General features: G+C 42.2%; 1 pseudogene; it reads left to right on the top strand.

The window, feature by feature from the left end:
• The first annotated feature begins 7,823 nt into the window (after positions 1-7,823).
• On the top strand, positions 7,824-8,601 carry LOC111764590 (phosphatidylinositol N-acetylglucosaminyltransferase subunit C-like; annotated as a pseudogene).
• Positions 8,602-16,169: the final 7,568 nt, after the last annotated feature.

The raw sequence follows: 16,169 nt of genomic DNA, 5'->3' as shown, positions 1-16,169 counted from the left end.
TTCCTGAGCTGAATGCTGAAGAAGCCACAACCATCAGAGACACCACTGCGTAATCTTCTGCTTCCTTTAAACCCCCCAACTAGCAACTCACTCCTGGTCTCAAAATTCTGTCCTTAGGAGCCTTTCTTGGATTCCCTTGACATCCCTAACAGAAATCCCTCCCCCCAAAGAATTTAAAATGATAATACTTCCCCTTTCTCTTGCAAATTTCTTGTGCCTGTTTATATAATCTGGAACTTGAGCTTCCAGGCTTGGCCAGAGTTCATTTTATGTCTAACTCTAACTTGGAAGCATCATGTAAAGGAACACTCCTTAGGAGTTACAGAACAGTTGCTAAATTAATTCTTGGATCCTCATGGCCCTTAGGGTTTGCCCTATGGACAGTAATTATTTTATAGGTATTTCACATACAGTAGTTCATTTCTGACTGCTATTAACTAATCCCTACAGAGTTCCTGTCATAGATTCACCTTCCGGTTCTCTGCAAAACTATTGGGAGAAACAAAATAAATAAGACTTTCCTGCCTTGGAAAGCAATCCCATCAGCCACAGATATCACCAAAAGCCAAACTCACCATGAGGACGCTTTCCTGGGAATTCCAAGGGCATCACTGGGGCTGAATAATCCTGAATCAGCATCAGACTAGATTTTAACTAAAAGAGGAGGTTTCACAATTTTTGCTTCCCCAAGTGTCAAGTAATTCATTCTTTGTGAGGCAGAATATTTTCCCATTTTTTAAGCAATGTAAACCCTTCCCTTTTTTGAGATTACACACTGACCTTCTGAGGAAAAAAAAGTGGATGTAATAAAGTACCATTTCAAGACATAATTCTGTAGGGTACAGAGGTCAGTGCCACCATGACCCAAGGCAGCAGAGCCCAGCTGTAGGAAGACTCAGATGCTGACCCTCTATAGCTGCCAGCTGATAAAACAGGTTCAGAAAGCTCCTGAGGCAAGCTCGCTGCTGCAGCTGCTGCCAGCACCCCAGGCTTCCAGTTTCCACTTTCATAGCAAAGTTATAAGCAGACAGACAATCCTGCTTGATTGACGAAGAGAGGGGCTCAGGTCTGAGGAGGAGCCCTGTTTCTTCCACTCCAGGGGTCGGTCAATGTGTTAGCCAAAAGGGGTGCTGATGCAAAGTACCAGAAATCTATTGACTTTTATGAAAGGCATTTCTTTGGGGTAAAAGCTTACAGTTACAAGGCCCTAAAGAGTCCAACTCAAGGTTACTTCCTTATCAAACTGTGTTGCCACATGTTGAAGCAAGATGGCGGGTGACATCTGTGAGGGGTCAGCCTTCCTCTTCCCTCTTAAGGCTCTGTGGGCCCAGCTTCTTCCCATTTCAGCTGTAGGCTGGGAAGGTTCATCTTTCTTACCAGGGCTCTTTTCTTTCTGGACTCAGCTGCTCACAAGGTCAGCTGTAGACTATCAGGCTCACGGCTCATGGCTCTTCCCGGGGCCTCTGCTGTGTCTACGGAGCTCTCTTCCTCTGTGTTTCTCTGTGTGTCTACTTCTGTGTATTTCGTCTTCTGCCTTCTTGATTGACTATCCACCTATATAGCAAGCCAAGGGGGTGAGGACTCAACCCTGCACGCCCTAATAACGTGGTCAAATCAAGCCCTAATCTTAACATAATCAAAGGCCTCTCAGTTGAGTCTTATATAATCAAAGGGTAGCACGCCCAGAGAAACAGACCAGTGTACAAACATAACCAGTATCTTTTTTGGGGATTCATAAACAAGGCCAAACTGCCACAGTTGGTAAATGTTACCCAGGGTCCTGCTGAAGCAGAGAGAATCAAATAATTCAGAGAGTCAAAGAAGACCCAAACCAAAGCCATGAGAAACGCATAAACAAAAATCAGTCAAGTACTTTGCTTCAGAATGGGACAAAACACCTGAACCTCAGAGGGAGAGAGGAGCCCCGCACTGCCCAGCAGCCGTTCCCATGCTCGCTCTCAGCTCGGTTTCTCCCCAGCCTCACACACCCACGTCAACAAATTGGTGCCTGGGCCAAGTTTCCAAGCACATCCTGGCAATAAAAATTTATTTACTTTGTGGTCATTTAGTGCCCCTCAGGCCCTTTTTTCCCAGGAAACTGCTTGCTATGGAACCACGAAAAGGGAGGATCAGTTTTGGGTTTCTTCCAAATGAATTTGATAATTTAGGTTTGCAGCGACCTTGGAATGATCAAGTTTCGCTTAGTAGCCTGTCACATGGCATTATAGGGGGGTTTGGGTCTATTTCCTTCAAATTCACTCCCATTTCCACCCACAGCCCCAGCCCAAGCCCACAGATTCAGTGTGTTCTCTTCTCTCCATGTCTTTCTTTTGGAGCTAAATCAAACCCACACTCCCCCAACCCATTTCACTCATTTTCCTTTTTTGATATATCTCGCTCAGGATCACATCCAGAAATTGAGAAACACTCACAGAGCTGAAGGTAGCGCCTATAAGCTATCCAGTTACCTTCCACAGTAGGGGAATAAAAGATCTTTGCATCTGATTTATCTCCCTGAAATCCCCTCATGCTGACTAATCCCACCATCGAAAATTTAGAGCAATAACCCACGGACACCGGAAATGGAAGAATATGGGATGAGAAGATAATTGTATGCTTTAACAAAACCAACATGGATTGTCTATTGTTGATAAATATGTATTGAATTTATAAACACACAGAAGTGTGGAAACCTGAGGCACATTTGTAGTTTGCATTTCAGTATCTTTTGTCTTTCCCCATTACCATCCTTAGTCCTCGCTACACTCCTTTCCTTCCCCTTCTCTGACATCCACGTACCGCACATGCAATCACGCACACATATATACACACACACACCATGACGTAATTCTTATGGAACTCTAGGTAACTGGAGAGAAGAGAATGAGCCACAGTGGGGACCCGATCATGTGAGCAGTGACTCTCCTTCACAAGTATTGTCTGTATTTCCTCAGACAGATGCACCCACAAAGTCAGAAATGGCATAAAATTCAGTGATATTTGTCAGACAGAGGGCTCACGTGATAGTTAGACATTATTAACAGATGGCATTTATTTGCAAATTGATTGCTGGATCTTCTATAATCCAAAGGCTTTAGAGACCTAGGCTACAATTCAATTCACTATAACACTTGGCTTGAGTTGTCTCACTGCTTTGAGCAACTGATATTAATTCTTATACCTCTTCATATGGTTTTAAAGTGCTTTCATAGACTTTGGCCCATATGCCGGTATCGTTAAGTTCTGTTGACAAATTTGCCATAAAGAATTAAGTGAGTTATGTATATGAAGTTGAGAGGGAAGTCAGGAGCGAGGAATAGCTTGCACATTCAGCTCTCTTTCTGCTATACCACGGCAGAGCAGAACTGGACCAAGGTCCCTGTGTCACTGGCCATTCTAATGCTTTGCCATTGAATTTCAGTGCACCTTCCCCAAATCATTGCTTGTTAGAGATCTGCACTCCACAAGATTATTGAGAATGAAAGTCAACTTATCCTTCCAGGCAGGGGAAGATTATTAACCTGTAGCTCCAACAGATTATGTGGACAGCTAAGCAACTTAGCAGTTGTTAAGAAGCTGTCCAGCAGTCTTTCCTAAAATTAGAGGCATTTTGAAGGTCGTAAACACCTAGCTAAGCCAGCAACATGTCTGGTCTCTGGATGGCCCTCCCTGCCCTCCTTTGTGTCCTCACACACATCTTCCTCTACTCCCACATACCAGGCACATAGATGGTCACATGCTTAACTGTCAAACCCTCACGCCCTCCCTTTCCTTGGTGAAGGACTGAACTACATAAGGACCATAGAAAGAGCAGTATGCTGAATGTTCTAGTACATTGCTATTCTAAGTGTAGTAGCATTGGCACAACCTGAGCTCTTGTTTCTCAGGCCTCATTCCAGAATTACTGAATCAGAACCTGCATTTTAACAAGATGCCAAAGCCATTTGTTCACACTTCAAGGTTTGAGAAGTACTACTCTAGACTCATGAGTAGACCTGGTTTAAGACCTGTTTGCTATGTGAGAAGACTGCCACCTCTCTGAGTTTCAGTTCATTCATATGTAAAATGATTTAAAGTGTCATGTTCTTCAATTTTCCCATCACAACATACAGAGAGCAATGACTCACATTCATCAGTAACATGGTTTGTAACCCATTGGCTCTCAGTTTGGGGGAAGGTGGATGTGCCAAATTCCTCACCCACTCCACGGGTGACCTTGGAAAATGGAGACTGATGGGTGACAGGCATATGGGAAGTCAAGTGTGTAGTTGGAAAACGACTTTTCTCAAGTGATTATAATGTAGCTCTTAAGGATTTAGGGTTACAAAACTCTTAAATAATCCTATAGACTTCAAAATCTATGTTCCAGGGAACAGATGAGGCTCAAGGAGTTGAGCACCCATCTCCCACATGGAAGGTACTGGGTTCAGTTCCCAATGCCTTCTAAAGAAGACAGACAAACAACGAGCAGACAATGAGCAGACAACCAACATTGAACAAAAACAATGAGCAGACAACAAGCAAAAAAAAATAGGCAGACAATGAGCAAAAACAAAACGAGCAGGGAGCCAATGTGGTTCAAGCAGTTGAGCACCCACTTCTCACATGGGAGGTCCCAGGTTCAGTTTCCAGTGCCTCCTAAAGAAAAAAACAAAAAACAGGCAATAAGCAGACAACAAGCAAAAAACAACAAGCAGACAATGAGCAAAAAAAACCAATGCGCAGACAATGAGCAACCAGACAAGGGAGCTATTTCAGGGGGTGGGGGGTGCAGGCAGGAGTCTATGTTCTGTTCAGTTCTGGACCAAGATGCAGTAGATGCATGTCTCCTTATTCCTTTCACTAAATACAGCTAAATACCCTGCACATTATATATAAAGGAAACAAGAATATTCTAAAAGGAGGAGAAAAGAAGGCAGCCTGAATAGGAACCTTAAGACCTGTGGCAGTTTGAGATTTTTTTATGAATCCCCGAAAAAGAAAGTTGATGTTTTTAAATTAATCTGTTCCTGTGGGTGGGATACCATTTGATTGCATTAAACTCAGTTAAGGCCCCTTTGATTAGATTGCTTGTTAAGATTGAATTTGGCCTTTTATTGGATGACATCAGTGGGGCATGAATAATGTTGAGTCTCCACCCTCTTGCTGGGTCTGATATAGATAGGTACACAGAGAGGGACAAACAGAGGAAAAGGAAATGCCATATTTGATCCTGCCATGTGAGAGAGGACTGGAGGATCAGTGTACTGCTCTTTCTAAGCATGAAGACCCCAAGAGGGTGGGCCCATGGAGCAGCTCAAAATGAGACAAGCTCTATGCCAGTTGTGCCTACTGCTGCAGAAAGGCAGAGACCTTGGCAGAGATCAGTGGCCATCTTGCTTCAATGAATGGCAACTGACTTTGGTGAGAAAGCACCTCTTTCGGTGCCTCAGTTTGGACTTTTGCCTTGGAACTGTAAGCTTTTACCCCAATTAAACCCCCTTTGTAAAAACCAACCCTTTCTGGTACTTTGCATTGGCAGCCCTTTGGCAAACTGAAACAAGACCAAAAGAACAACACAGCAGTGAGTTCCCTGGGTTTTCTTTTCGATTTGTATATCCTGAACTGGTTGGTGGAGAAGCCAGCAACTCAGAATCACCAATGGGAGCAGATATTTTTTTAAGGCCTTCCTTTAAAGTCTGCTTTCTCTAGCCAAAGGACCAAGAAAGAGGAAACCTAGAGAGAAAGGAAATGATACAAGAAGGGATTTTGGAACATCAGAAGAGAAAGAATGAAAAGAGCAAAAATATGGGATACAAGAGGAAGTAAGGGAGATGGTAAACTCAGCCTCTGTCCAGCAAGGCTTTGTGGAGAATGAAATATTGTTCAAGACACCATGAAGCTCTAAGGAGTTGGTCATCTTACATCTTTGTGGAAAGCATCCATTTTGGTCCATGTTCCAAGTAGCTCCATGACTCCTGATGCTCTCAGTCTCAGGGGACTGGAGTAAGTTGGCCCACAAGCAGTAAGTACCCCCTGCCTCTGTTGGACAGAGCTCTTCTCCCAGATCACTGCATTAGTCATTGCCTAATGACACCTGACTTCTGCCCAGTTGTCTATTTCTGATCCTATCAATCAGGTAAGGGGGCCCCATGAATCTAAGCAAAGTGACTGATGAACAAGGAATTCCTCTCAAAGACTTTGGGTGTGCTGGGTTACTAATATTTCTTAGAAACAAGAAATAAAGTCAGCAGGAAACTTGTTAGGCAAAAAGAAAAAAAAAAGGAATGAACTATTGATAGATGCAGTGGCATGGATGAATCTCAAATGCATTTTTCTAAGTGAAAGAAACCAAAGTAAAAAAGACCTACACTGTGTGGTTTTATTTATTATATTATGGGGAAGGCAAAACTATAGGATTAGAGAATAGATCTATCAGTGGTTGCCAGTGGTGAGAGTATTAGGGGAGGAATTGACTACAAAGGGAAAACACAAGAAAAATTTTTGAGGTGACCTATTCTATTCTATGTCTTGATTGTGTGGTAAATACACAACTATATGCATCTGTCAAAACTCATTGAATTGTAAATCACAAAGGGTGACTTTTACTGCAGGCAAATTAAAAAAACTAAATATACTAAAATACTTTTAAAAAAATCTATGTATGTTCCATGGCACTATAATCCTTAGTTTCTGAATATTTCCAACAGATTGGAAAATATTATTAATTATATACAAGGAAAGAGTTAAAAGTGGGTACTAAGTAATTAGAATGTAATTAGAATATTTGCTGGCCTGTAAGCTGCTTACACAAGTGTTTAATCTTTGATTAGTGCTTCTTAAAATAACATCAAGTAGGAAGACAAGCAGCAAAATCATGTTTTCTTCACATTTGGAATCTCTTAGACGGAATCTCCCATTCTAATGCACAACAGATGCCACAGAGGAGCAACTGAATGTGAAGGAGGGATAAATGAGACTGGCCCTTCTCTTATTTGATATCTTGAATTGTGATTCTTTAGAACAACATTGTTAAATTTTGAAAAAAATAACAATTAAAAAGTACTCTGCTCTCTTCCAGAATATATAGAGAAGGGAACACTTCCCAACTCATTCTGCAAGGCTAGTTTTACCCTGATCTCAGAACTAGACAAAGACAGTATAAAAAAAGAAAAATACAGACCAATATCTCTAATGAATTTAGAAACAAATATCCTCAACAAAATGTTAGCAATCAAATCCAGCAATGCATAAAAATAATAATGCACATGACCAAGTGGATTTATTCCAGATATGCAAGGCTGGTTTGATATTCAAAACTCAGTTGGGGGAGTGGATGTGGCTCAAGTGGTTTAGCACCCATCTCCCACGTGGGAGGTCCAGGGTTTTCAGTTCCTGATGCCTCCTTAAAAAACAGAAAACAAACAACAAGCAAAAAAAAAAAAAAAATGAGAACGCCTACTCAGAGAAGTTGACGTGGCTTGGTGGTTAAGCACTGGCTTCCCACATATGAGGTCCCAGGTTCAATCCCCGGCCCCCAGTACCTCAAAAACAAAGTCAGTATAGAAGGAGGGAGGCAGCTGCCCTCCCCCCCACTCGACCCCTCGCTGAACACCCCTAAAAAGGTAGGAACTTGTGTGCATTGTCCTGTGTCAGAGAACAAACTCATCTATTGCAGGCTTAGTCTGGGTTGTTGCCTTTAAATGCAAGGTAAAGTTGGTTAAATATTAGCAATAGCACAGCACAGAATTTCCAGAGAGGTCTTATTTCAAAACTTCATGAAGACACAGAACCACATGGACTTTTGTGAGGGAGACTGCGCTGGTCTGAGTTTGAGGGAAAGGATGTGTTACCAGCCGGTAACTAACACCAAGAAGGCCAGGTGGCAGCAGGTCTTGTGTGAACAACAATGCTTCCCTTATAACCATGTGGATCAGGAGTTCCAGGAAGAGTTTCAGAAAAACATTTATGCCCCAAAATACCAATATTGGGCTGAGGTGTTTGGGACCAGTATGGTGATACAGCAGCTGTGCAGTGCCTGTTTTTTTTTGTGGTAGATGGATGAGAGCCTTCCAGTCCCCCACTGGCTTTTTGGGACTAGCCTGGCTTCTTTACTGATTTTTTGATGTTTTGTTTGATCCCCTTGAAGGAGGTGAAGATAGAAGAGTGGGCAGACCCTGTGGACTGAGGGAAGGGTGCCCTGATCTTCATTAACTTTGTGTGTGGTTTTTCACCAGAGCTGAAGACCCCGGCAGAATCTGTCAGCACTGACACCTCCTGTGCCGCGTCTGCCCCCCATGGTGCTAGGCAACTCATCTTCTTCATCATGGCCATCTTTGCCTCCGTCTGCCTGACTTCATGCCTTCATCATGATGACGTATGCCATCCAGATTCCTATCTGTGACCCGTGCTGCAGAACTATGTGTGGGGCAAACTCCTATTTGAGTTTTCAACCCTGGTGGGCTCCTGTCCACTAGTGAGGTGGAAGCCACACTGTTTGCCCTTCTGCTAGTTTCCATTTCACCTCTCTGCCCTTTCTACCTCATTAACCTGCAGCTTTTGAAGGGAAACATTCATGGTCCTTGGGATAAAACCGCAATTAAAGAAGACTTCTTCAGATAAGGTTCCTCAGAAAAGTTAGGGACTTCCAGACTCTCTAATTTAGGCAAGCCGATATACTAGCTTCCCAGCTAGTGTAAGATGTGAAGGCAGAGTTACATTCTGGATGTAGCATGCTGAGGTGAGTGAGGGAGAAAAGATCAAAATTAAAAGTTCACCAAAGTCCTATGTGTACTAAAATTAAGCTCCTCGTATGATAGAATTGCAGAGAACTACACGACACACACAGATATACCACACACACACACACACATACACGAGTGCGTGTATAACGGGAGAAGTCTGCTAAACTCTATGGATTATACCAATGTCCGTTTCCTGGGTAGATACTGGACATAGTTATGCAACATATTAATATTGTGGAAGGCCAGGTGAAACATACACAGAATTTCCCTGTACCTTTCTTTGAAACTTCCTGTAAATCTATAATTATTTCAAAATTAAAATTAAAAAATACATTATTTAAAAGTCCAAAAGAAGGAGCCAGAGCACCATAAAAATAGTAGCAAATAAATATTTGGTCAAAGTTCAAATATTGGTGACGTAAGTCATCTGGCACCACTGTTTCCATTCTCCTTATATACCATTAATTTCCTCCCCTGCTCAAACCATTCCTTCTCTACCTCCTTTGGGGTCATCTCTTATTTCATCTGTCCTGAATACTGGTACTTCCCAGTGTGTTATACTTTTTCATTCGTTCTATAGATATTTATTGATAGTCTACTATGTGTTAGGTAATGCTTTAGGCTCTGGAATATAGCAGTGAATACTACAAGGTCCCTGCCCTCAAAAAGCTCACTTTCTTCTAGAGAAAACAAATTGTTCTACTTTGCTAGGCTGCCAAAAGCAATATACCAGAAATGGATTGGCTTTTACAATGGGATTTATTAGCTTACAAACTTACAGTTCTGAGGCCATGAAAATATCCAAACCAAGGCATCATCAGGATGATACCTTCTTCCTGAAAACTGGCTGCCAGCAATCCTGAACTCCTTTGTCACATGGCAAAGCACCTGGCAACATCTGCTGGTCTCTTCCTTCTTTTCCAGGTTATGTTTCCAGCATCTTGCTTCCATGGCTTTCCATTTGTTTGAATTTCCTTCTCTTATACAGGACTCCAGTAAGAGGATTTTGAATGAGGTGGGTCACATCTTTACTTAAGATCCTACTCACCAAAAGATCTTACTTATGGCAGGAATGGATTCAATTTACATACATACTTTTCTCGGCTACATGCAAATTCAAACCATCACACAGATAATAAACAGAAAAACTATATATGCAAAATATATCAGGAGGTGTTAAGAGCTGTGGATAAAAATAAAGCAGCAGGATAATGGGATAGAGTGTGACAGGGAACCCTTTTAAATATGATGGTTGGAGGTGATATGAGCAGACCCCTCAATAAAGAAAGGAAATGAATCAGGTGCAGATATATGGCGGGAAGAGAATTCCAACAGAAATAATAATCCTTAAGATGGAAAACTACTTCTCGTGAGCATTAGCAAGAGGAGCAGGGTACTGGAGTGGAGAGAACAAAGGTTAAGTGGTAGGAGATTAGTTTGGAGTAGTAGTGAGGAGCCAGATCTTGAGCGTATTAATTACCTATTTTTGCAATAACAAATGACCCCAACAGTTAGTGGCTTAAAACAGTAATCTCTGTTACCACACAGTTTCTGGGTGTCAGTAATCAGGAGTGGCTTGGCTGGGCAGTTCCTGCTCAGGTTTTCTCATGAGGTTGCAATCAAGCTGTTGGCTGCAGGGGCGGTCACTTAGGGCTGGGAGATTTGCTTTCAAGATGTTTTTTTAGGTGACTGTTGGCAAGAGGCCCCAGTTCCTCACTGTACATTGTCAAGAGTTCTCAGTTTCTTGCTATTTGGGCCAGTCCACAGGGGGCTTGAGAGTCCTTATGATATGGCCCTTGCCCTCCCACAGAATGAGTGATCCAAAAGAGGCCAAGGGAGAAGGCACAATGCCTTTTATAGCATGGCGTCAGAAGTGACGTACCATCAGTTCTGCCGTGTTCTTTTGGTCACACAGGCCAACCCTCACACAATACACGAGAAGTCTGTATAACCACTCTATTCTCCCCTGTTCAAATTCATGGAAACTTCTGCTTACCATGGCCTGGGGAAAGGCAAATTTGTGACTCCTGTCTCCTGTACTTTTACTGGCGTTACTAGCCCTGCTTTCTCTCATTATTATCCAGGTGTGGACTCCAATTTGCTTAGTCTGGGCAAGAGCCCCGAGGGACCCCATGACCTTTGAGGAAATAACTGTGTGGTGGGAATCCTTGGCCCTCGGAGTTGGACATCCACTCTTCCAATCCAGTGGCCACCAGAGTCCTATTACCTCCAAGGACTGGGGATTGGGAGGCCTGCCACCTTGAGTGTCTAGAATTCCAAAAGCAGCAGGTCATGAGAGAAAAACAGTGTTCACCAAGACTTCAGTGACCTCAGTGAGTATTTACTGGAATTAGTGCTGCTCATCCAAGGACTGTCAAAGCCAAAATGGGAAATAAGCAGAGCTCTGAAGTAAAGGAACAGGTTGTAGATTGTATTTTAAAGTGTTGGCAACAATTTGGTTACTAGCCAATAACGAAGGAGTGCAATTCTTTTGCAAAACTGCATGGTCACAGTGCAGATTAGAATAATCAGAACTAGACTTCAAAGAGATCTTTTAAATGTAATTTTACAATTAAACTTATTTTGTAAGAGAATGAAAATTGTAAGTAGCTTAAGTGTGTTTCTGTGTCTAACTCTATATTTGTGTAACAGCCTTAAAATGAGAGTAATTAAAAATCCAATGGTCAGATTTCAGTAAGTAAAGGAAAAGTTCTTGAAAGCTATGGAAAGATCTTTTCTAAATTATGAGTAAAACAAATTAAACAACTATAACATATTCCAGAATCTAGTATTCAGTATGCTTTTTTTTTTAAGATTTATTTTATTTATTCCCACCCCCCCCCCCCCGCCCCCATTCCCTCGGTTTCCTGCTCTCTGTGTCCATTTACTGTGTGGTGTTCTGTGTCTGCTTGTATTCTCATTAGGTGGCTCCAGGAACTGATCCTGGGACCTTCTGGAGTGGGAGAGAGGTGATCACTCTCTTGTACCACCTCAGCTCCCTGTTCTGCTCTGTCTTCTTATTTTCTCTTCTCTGTGTCTCCCGCTGAGTCATCTTGCTGCCCCAGCTCTCAGTGTCAGCCAGCACTCCTGTATGGGTGGCTTTCCCATGCTGGGTGGTATTCCCACACAGGGGACACTCCTGCACAGGGCAGCCTTCCAGCGTGGGCCAGCACTTGGCGTGGACCAGCTCACCACATAGGCCAGCTTGCCCTCACCAGGAGGCCCTGGGCATCAAGCCCAGGTATACAGGAGCCCAGTTGGTTGAGCCACATCCATTTCCCCAGTCAGTATGCTTTTAAAGTTACTTGCAGTTTTAGAATTTTATTAAAGAAGTGAGGTTTTAGCCTCCTGTGAAGGAAGAAAAAAGAACATTCCTTGCATAAGCTAAATTGTTTCAATTTTATTTAGCTTGGGTGTAATCTCCCTAGGTTTATAGGATACTAATAACATAAATCAGCATTATATGTATTAAACCTTTAAATGAAAATTGCGAGTTCATGTTTAATGAAACATAAATCTCTCCTAAAGTGAAATGATTAGTTTTCACAGAACAGAATGAGGAATGTAAGACGAGACTTTTAAAAAAGGTAAATTTCTTTTGTTCCTAATTATAATTTAATAAGCTTATTTGAATGTAAAGTAACTAGTCATTGTGGTTATGGTTAATTACAAGAAGTTTGTGAAAGCATCTTCTGAACTGAAGGATTTAAATGACTAACTCCAGGAAGTCATTATTAATTAGAAAGTTTAACTGATTGATGATAACACAAAATAACTTCATAACAGAAACCTGTCAGAGGCCACCTTAATCTGCATGTTAAGGTGGTAGTACAATAAAGATAATCATGATTCCATTGGGAATCTTAGATTTTCATAAAATAATGGAGAAAGTAGTTTTTCCTGTTTTGCTAAAGTAAAATACCTGTTAATTAACATAATCATGGTAGAAGTAAAATACTAAAAATAGTTAAGTTCATTTGATAAGTTATAAATTGCATTGGAAGTATTTATAAAGTATATAAAAATTAACAGATTGACTTCAGTACTGTCAAGCTTTCTTGTGCATTCAAACCAGGCCTTCAGTACCCCACATAGTGCGTCTCCATTTGAGTTATTAGCTAGGTCCATCACCATGACCCCTCAAACTGTAAAGATATCTACCATATCTGGACATGCTCCTGAAAGGGATGGAGAATATGTGGCAGCCAGTAATGGGTCAATATGGCCAGATTTACAATGCACACTTCCTCCAGACTGGCTTTCTTTCATAGTGCTGAAGAGTGCTGTGCACCAGGCTGGTCAAACACTGGGGTCTACTTTCCTAGCCCTTCTCTAGAATCAGCATTACTGCAGCATACTGGCTATGTGAAGGGCGTGCCAAGTGGAGGAATAATTACAGAGGGATATTAGTAGAACTTTAACACACACAACTGACATTATGGCCTGCTCCCATGGAGACAACATGTATGGAATTGTGAACCTGGGGCTCAGATCAATTGACTGCAACTTAAAAAGGAACTTGTGCATTGATTAGTATTAAGTACTGTACCTATATACCTCATAAATAAAATATCTCTTTTATTCTAGATCATATGCAGAGGGATGTTGAACATGTTAAAAGTCCTGGTAAATATAATTCATTTTGCATCTAAAATAAAAGAATGGTTCTCTCGAGTATTATTGTTATAGTACTAGCTTGCCATATGCTTGTCTTGTCGTTGCCTATACTGTCTTTGTGAGTTTTCATCTAGGGCAGTGCCTCTCCTCATACCTTTCCTAACTGTCCTAGACATAACCACCACTTTGGAAACTGGGGTTGGCAAATCATACCAAACCCAGCAGATCTACTACAATATCTCCCTAGAGTTAAACAATAGCAGAAAAGAACTCGAGTAAGAATGCTGTTTCCCATCAACTTTGGGAAGAGGAAGCCTCTGAAGGCATCTGGTCTTTCTCACTCTCATGTCCAGTCTGTCATGGCGGGCCCACCATCTTCCCTATTATTTTCCTAGGACCATGTATGTTAAATTCTAACTAAGTTTGTTATTCTAGAATCCATGCCTTCCAGAACAAGATATTTGTCATGTGGGAATTTCAACCAGTTCCAACCATGGTGCCAGGCCTGTCTTCCCTCAACCACAACAGAATAGCAAGAGGGTTTTACCCTCTTTCAGGCAGGAAGCAGCTACAAAAGAATGGTCATTGCCCTTTAGCTTGTCCTTAAGAATAAGGCTACAAACTCTGAGGGGGGAGTTGAGGCAGGTTAGTGCTGTGATCAGCTCAGCGATAGGTTGGCTCGAAGGGAAGGCAACACAGAACTTACAGAAATAAAAGGACAGAGAGAGACACACAAGAGAGGAGAAAAAGATGGGACCAGGGGACTGACAGCTTCTGGCACTGAGAGCCTCCTCCCTAGTTTCCACATATTTATTAGGAACTCCAAAGCAGCTGTTTGCTATCTGAACTGCAACATCATCTACAATAACAGGGAACAACTGCATCATCTACAATAAGGAACAACTGCAACATCTACGATAGAACAGGTACAACATTTACAATAAGGAACAGGTAATTATTTTCCCACAGGTTAGTATAGGAAAAAGAGGGAAGAACTGGCAGACCTGGCAGAAAACATGGCTGTGAGACCCCACCCAGAAACCTACCAAAGAACAAAGCTGGGGGAAGCGGCTGTGGCTCAATCAGCTGGGCTCCTGTCTACCATATGGGAGGCCCTGGGTTCGTGTCCCTGGGCCTGCTTGTGAAGGCGGGCTCACCCGCACGCTGCAGAGAGCTGCCCAGCCCCAATCACCGTGGGGTGCTGCTGAGCCTGCAGGTGCCACACACAGCTCACTCAGCAAGGTGATGTAACAAAAAAAAAAAAAAGGGAGAAAAGCAAAAAACACAGAAGAGCACACAGCAAATGGACACAGAGAGCAGACAGCAAGCAAGCCACAAGGGGGGAGGGGAAATAAAAATAAAAAACAATACTGACACAGAAGACTACACAGTGAATGGACAAAGAGAGCAGACAGCAAGCAAAAAGCCACAAGGGGGAGGGGGAAATAAAGAAAAAAAGAACAAAGCTGGAAAACCCTGTAAGACCCTGGCCACGAGGTCCCATTTGGAACTCCTTCTGGGGTCAAGAGGAAGCCCCAGATAACTCCAAATAGACCTCCCATTGGTCCCCTGAGAGCTAACAGGCAGGGATTATAAGAGAATCAATCAGAACAGCAAACAGCTGGGACCCCTCCCCAACATTAGGAAAGGGAAGGAGGAAAGGACTTAAAAGACCTCACACAGGGCCCCACATGAGCAACTTATCCTGCCATCCATGTTTTGAATTGTGTACTGTTTCTTTTCTTGTTTCTTAATAAACTCTTTACTCCCTTGCCTACCTATGGCATGTCTTTAAACTCTCTTATGCAACATACCCAAGAACCTAGAAGCCCAGAACCCACAGAATTCTGCTAACAACCATAAATGCTTTTATTTTATTCTAAAACTGATGAAATTTCCCTAGAGGTGTGAGAGCTAAGGAAAGATGTGATCATGAGTATGAATTCATTCTGACTGCTGTGAGAATAGACTGCTAGAGAGTCTACCACGCAAGTGAGAAACACATAGGAGGCTGTTGTAGAAGGCCAGAAGAGGCACAATGATGGGAAGCCGGGGGGTAGCAGAGAGGAAATATGAAGTAGTCGTCAGGTTATATATTGAAAAGAGAGCTAACAGGATTTTCCCATGTGTGGACAACTCTTATCACACTCTTGCTGGGTTATCTCATCCATTTACATCAATGTTTAATCAGTTTTTCTGTGTTTAATCAGTTTAAATCGGTGTTTCTCGAACTTATCCCCAGATCTTGTTAAAACATAGATTCATGGCCCCAAGCAGAGATTGTGATACAGTATATATCACAATCTACTTGGGCCTGAGAATTTTAATTTCTAACAAGCTCTCAGTCAATCCCGATCTGTTGGTAAGGAGTTTCCACTTTGGGTTAAACCACCTAAACCATAGACTGATAATACACAAATCACTAGGCAAGCAATGAAATCCAAGCTTATAGACCTTACTCTCTGTCAGAACTACCACCTAGAAATGGCGCCAATTTCTCAGTCTCAGCATTCAGTATGCGCAAGTTCAAGTCGTGATTTTTCCTCAATATATCTAGTCCTTCTTTTATATTCTCTATCTCCATGAGTAGCTCCACCAAGGATCCAGTCCTCCTAGCAGAAATCCTCCTGGCAATCTGTAATTGCTCATGCGGCCTCATCCTCATGTTTCACATCTCATTACCAAATCATGCCCATTTCACCTAAATACTTTTCAAATCTGACCACTTTTGTCTACCTCTATTAGGAGTACTCTAGTTCAAGTTTAGATAGTTTCCTAACTGATTCCTTCCCCATCAAATCCATTCACACAACTACCAGAGTAAACTCT

Source organism: Dasypus novemcinctus, chromosome 20 (assembly GCF_030445035.2).
Source record: "Dasypus novemcinctus isolate mDasNov1 chromosome 20, mDasNov1.1.hap2, whole genome shotgun sequence".
Taxonomy (NCBI): Eukaryota; Metazoa; Chordata; class Mammalia; order Cingulata; family Dasypodidae; genus Dasypus; species Dasypus novemcinctus.
This window is presented reverse-complemented; position numbering and strand designations above follow the sequence as displayed.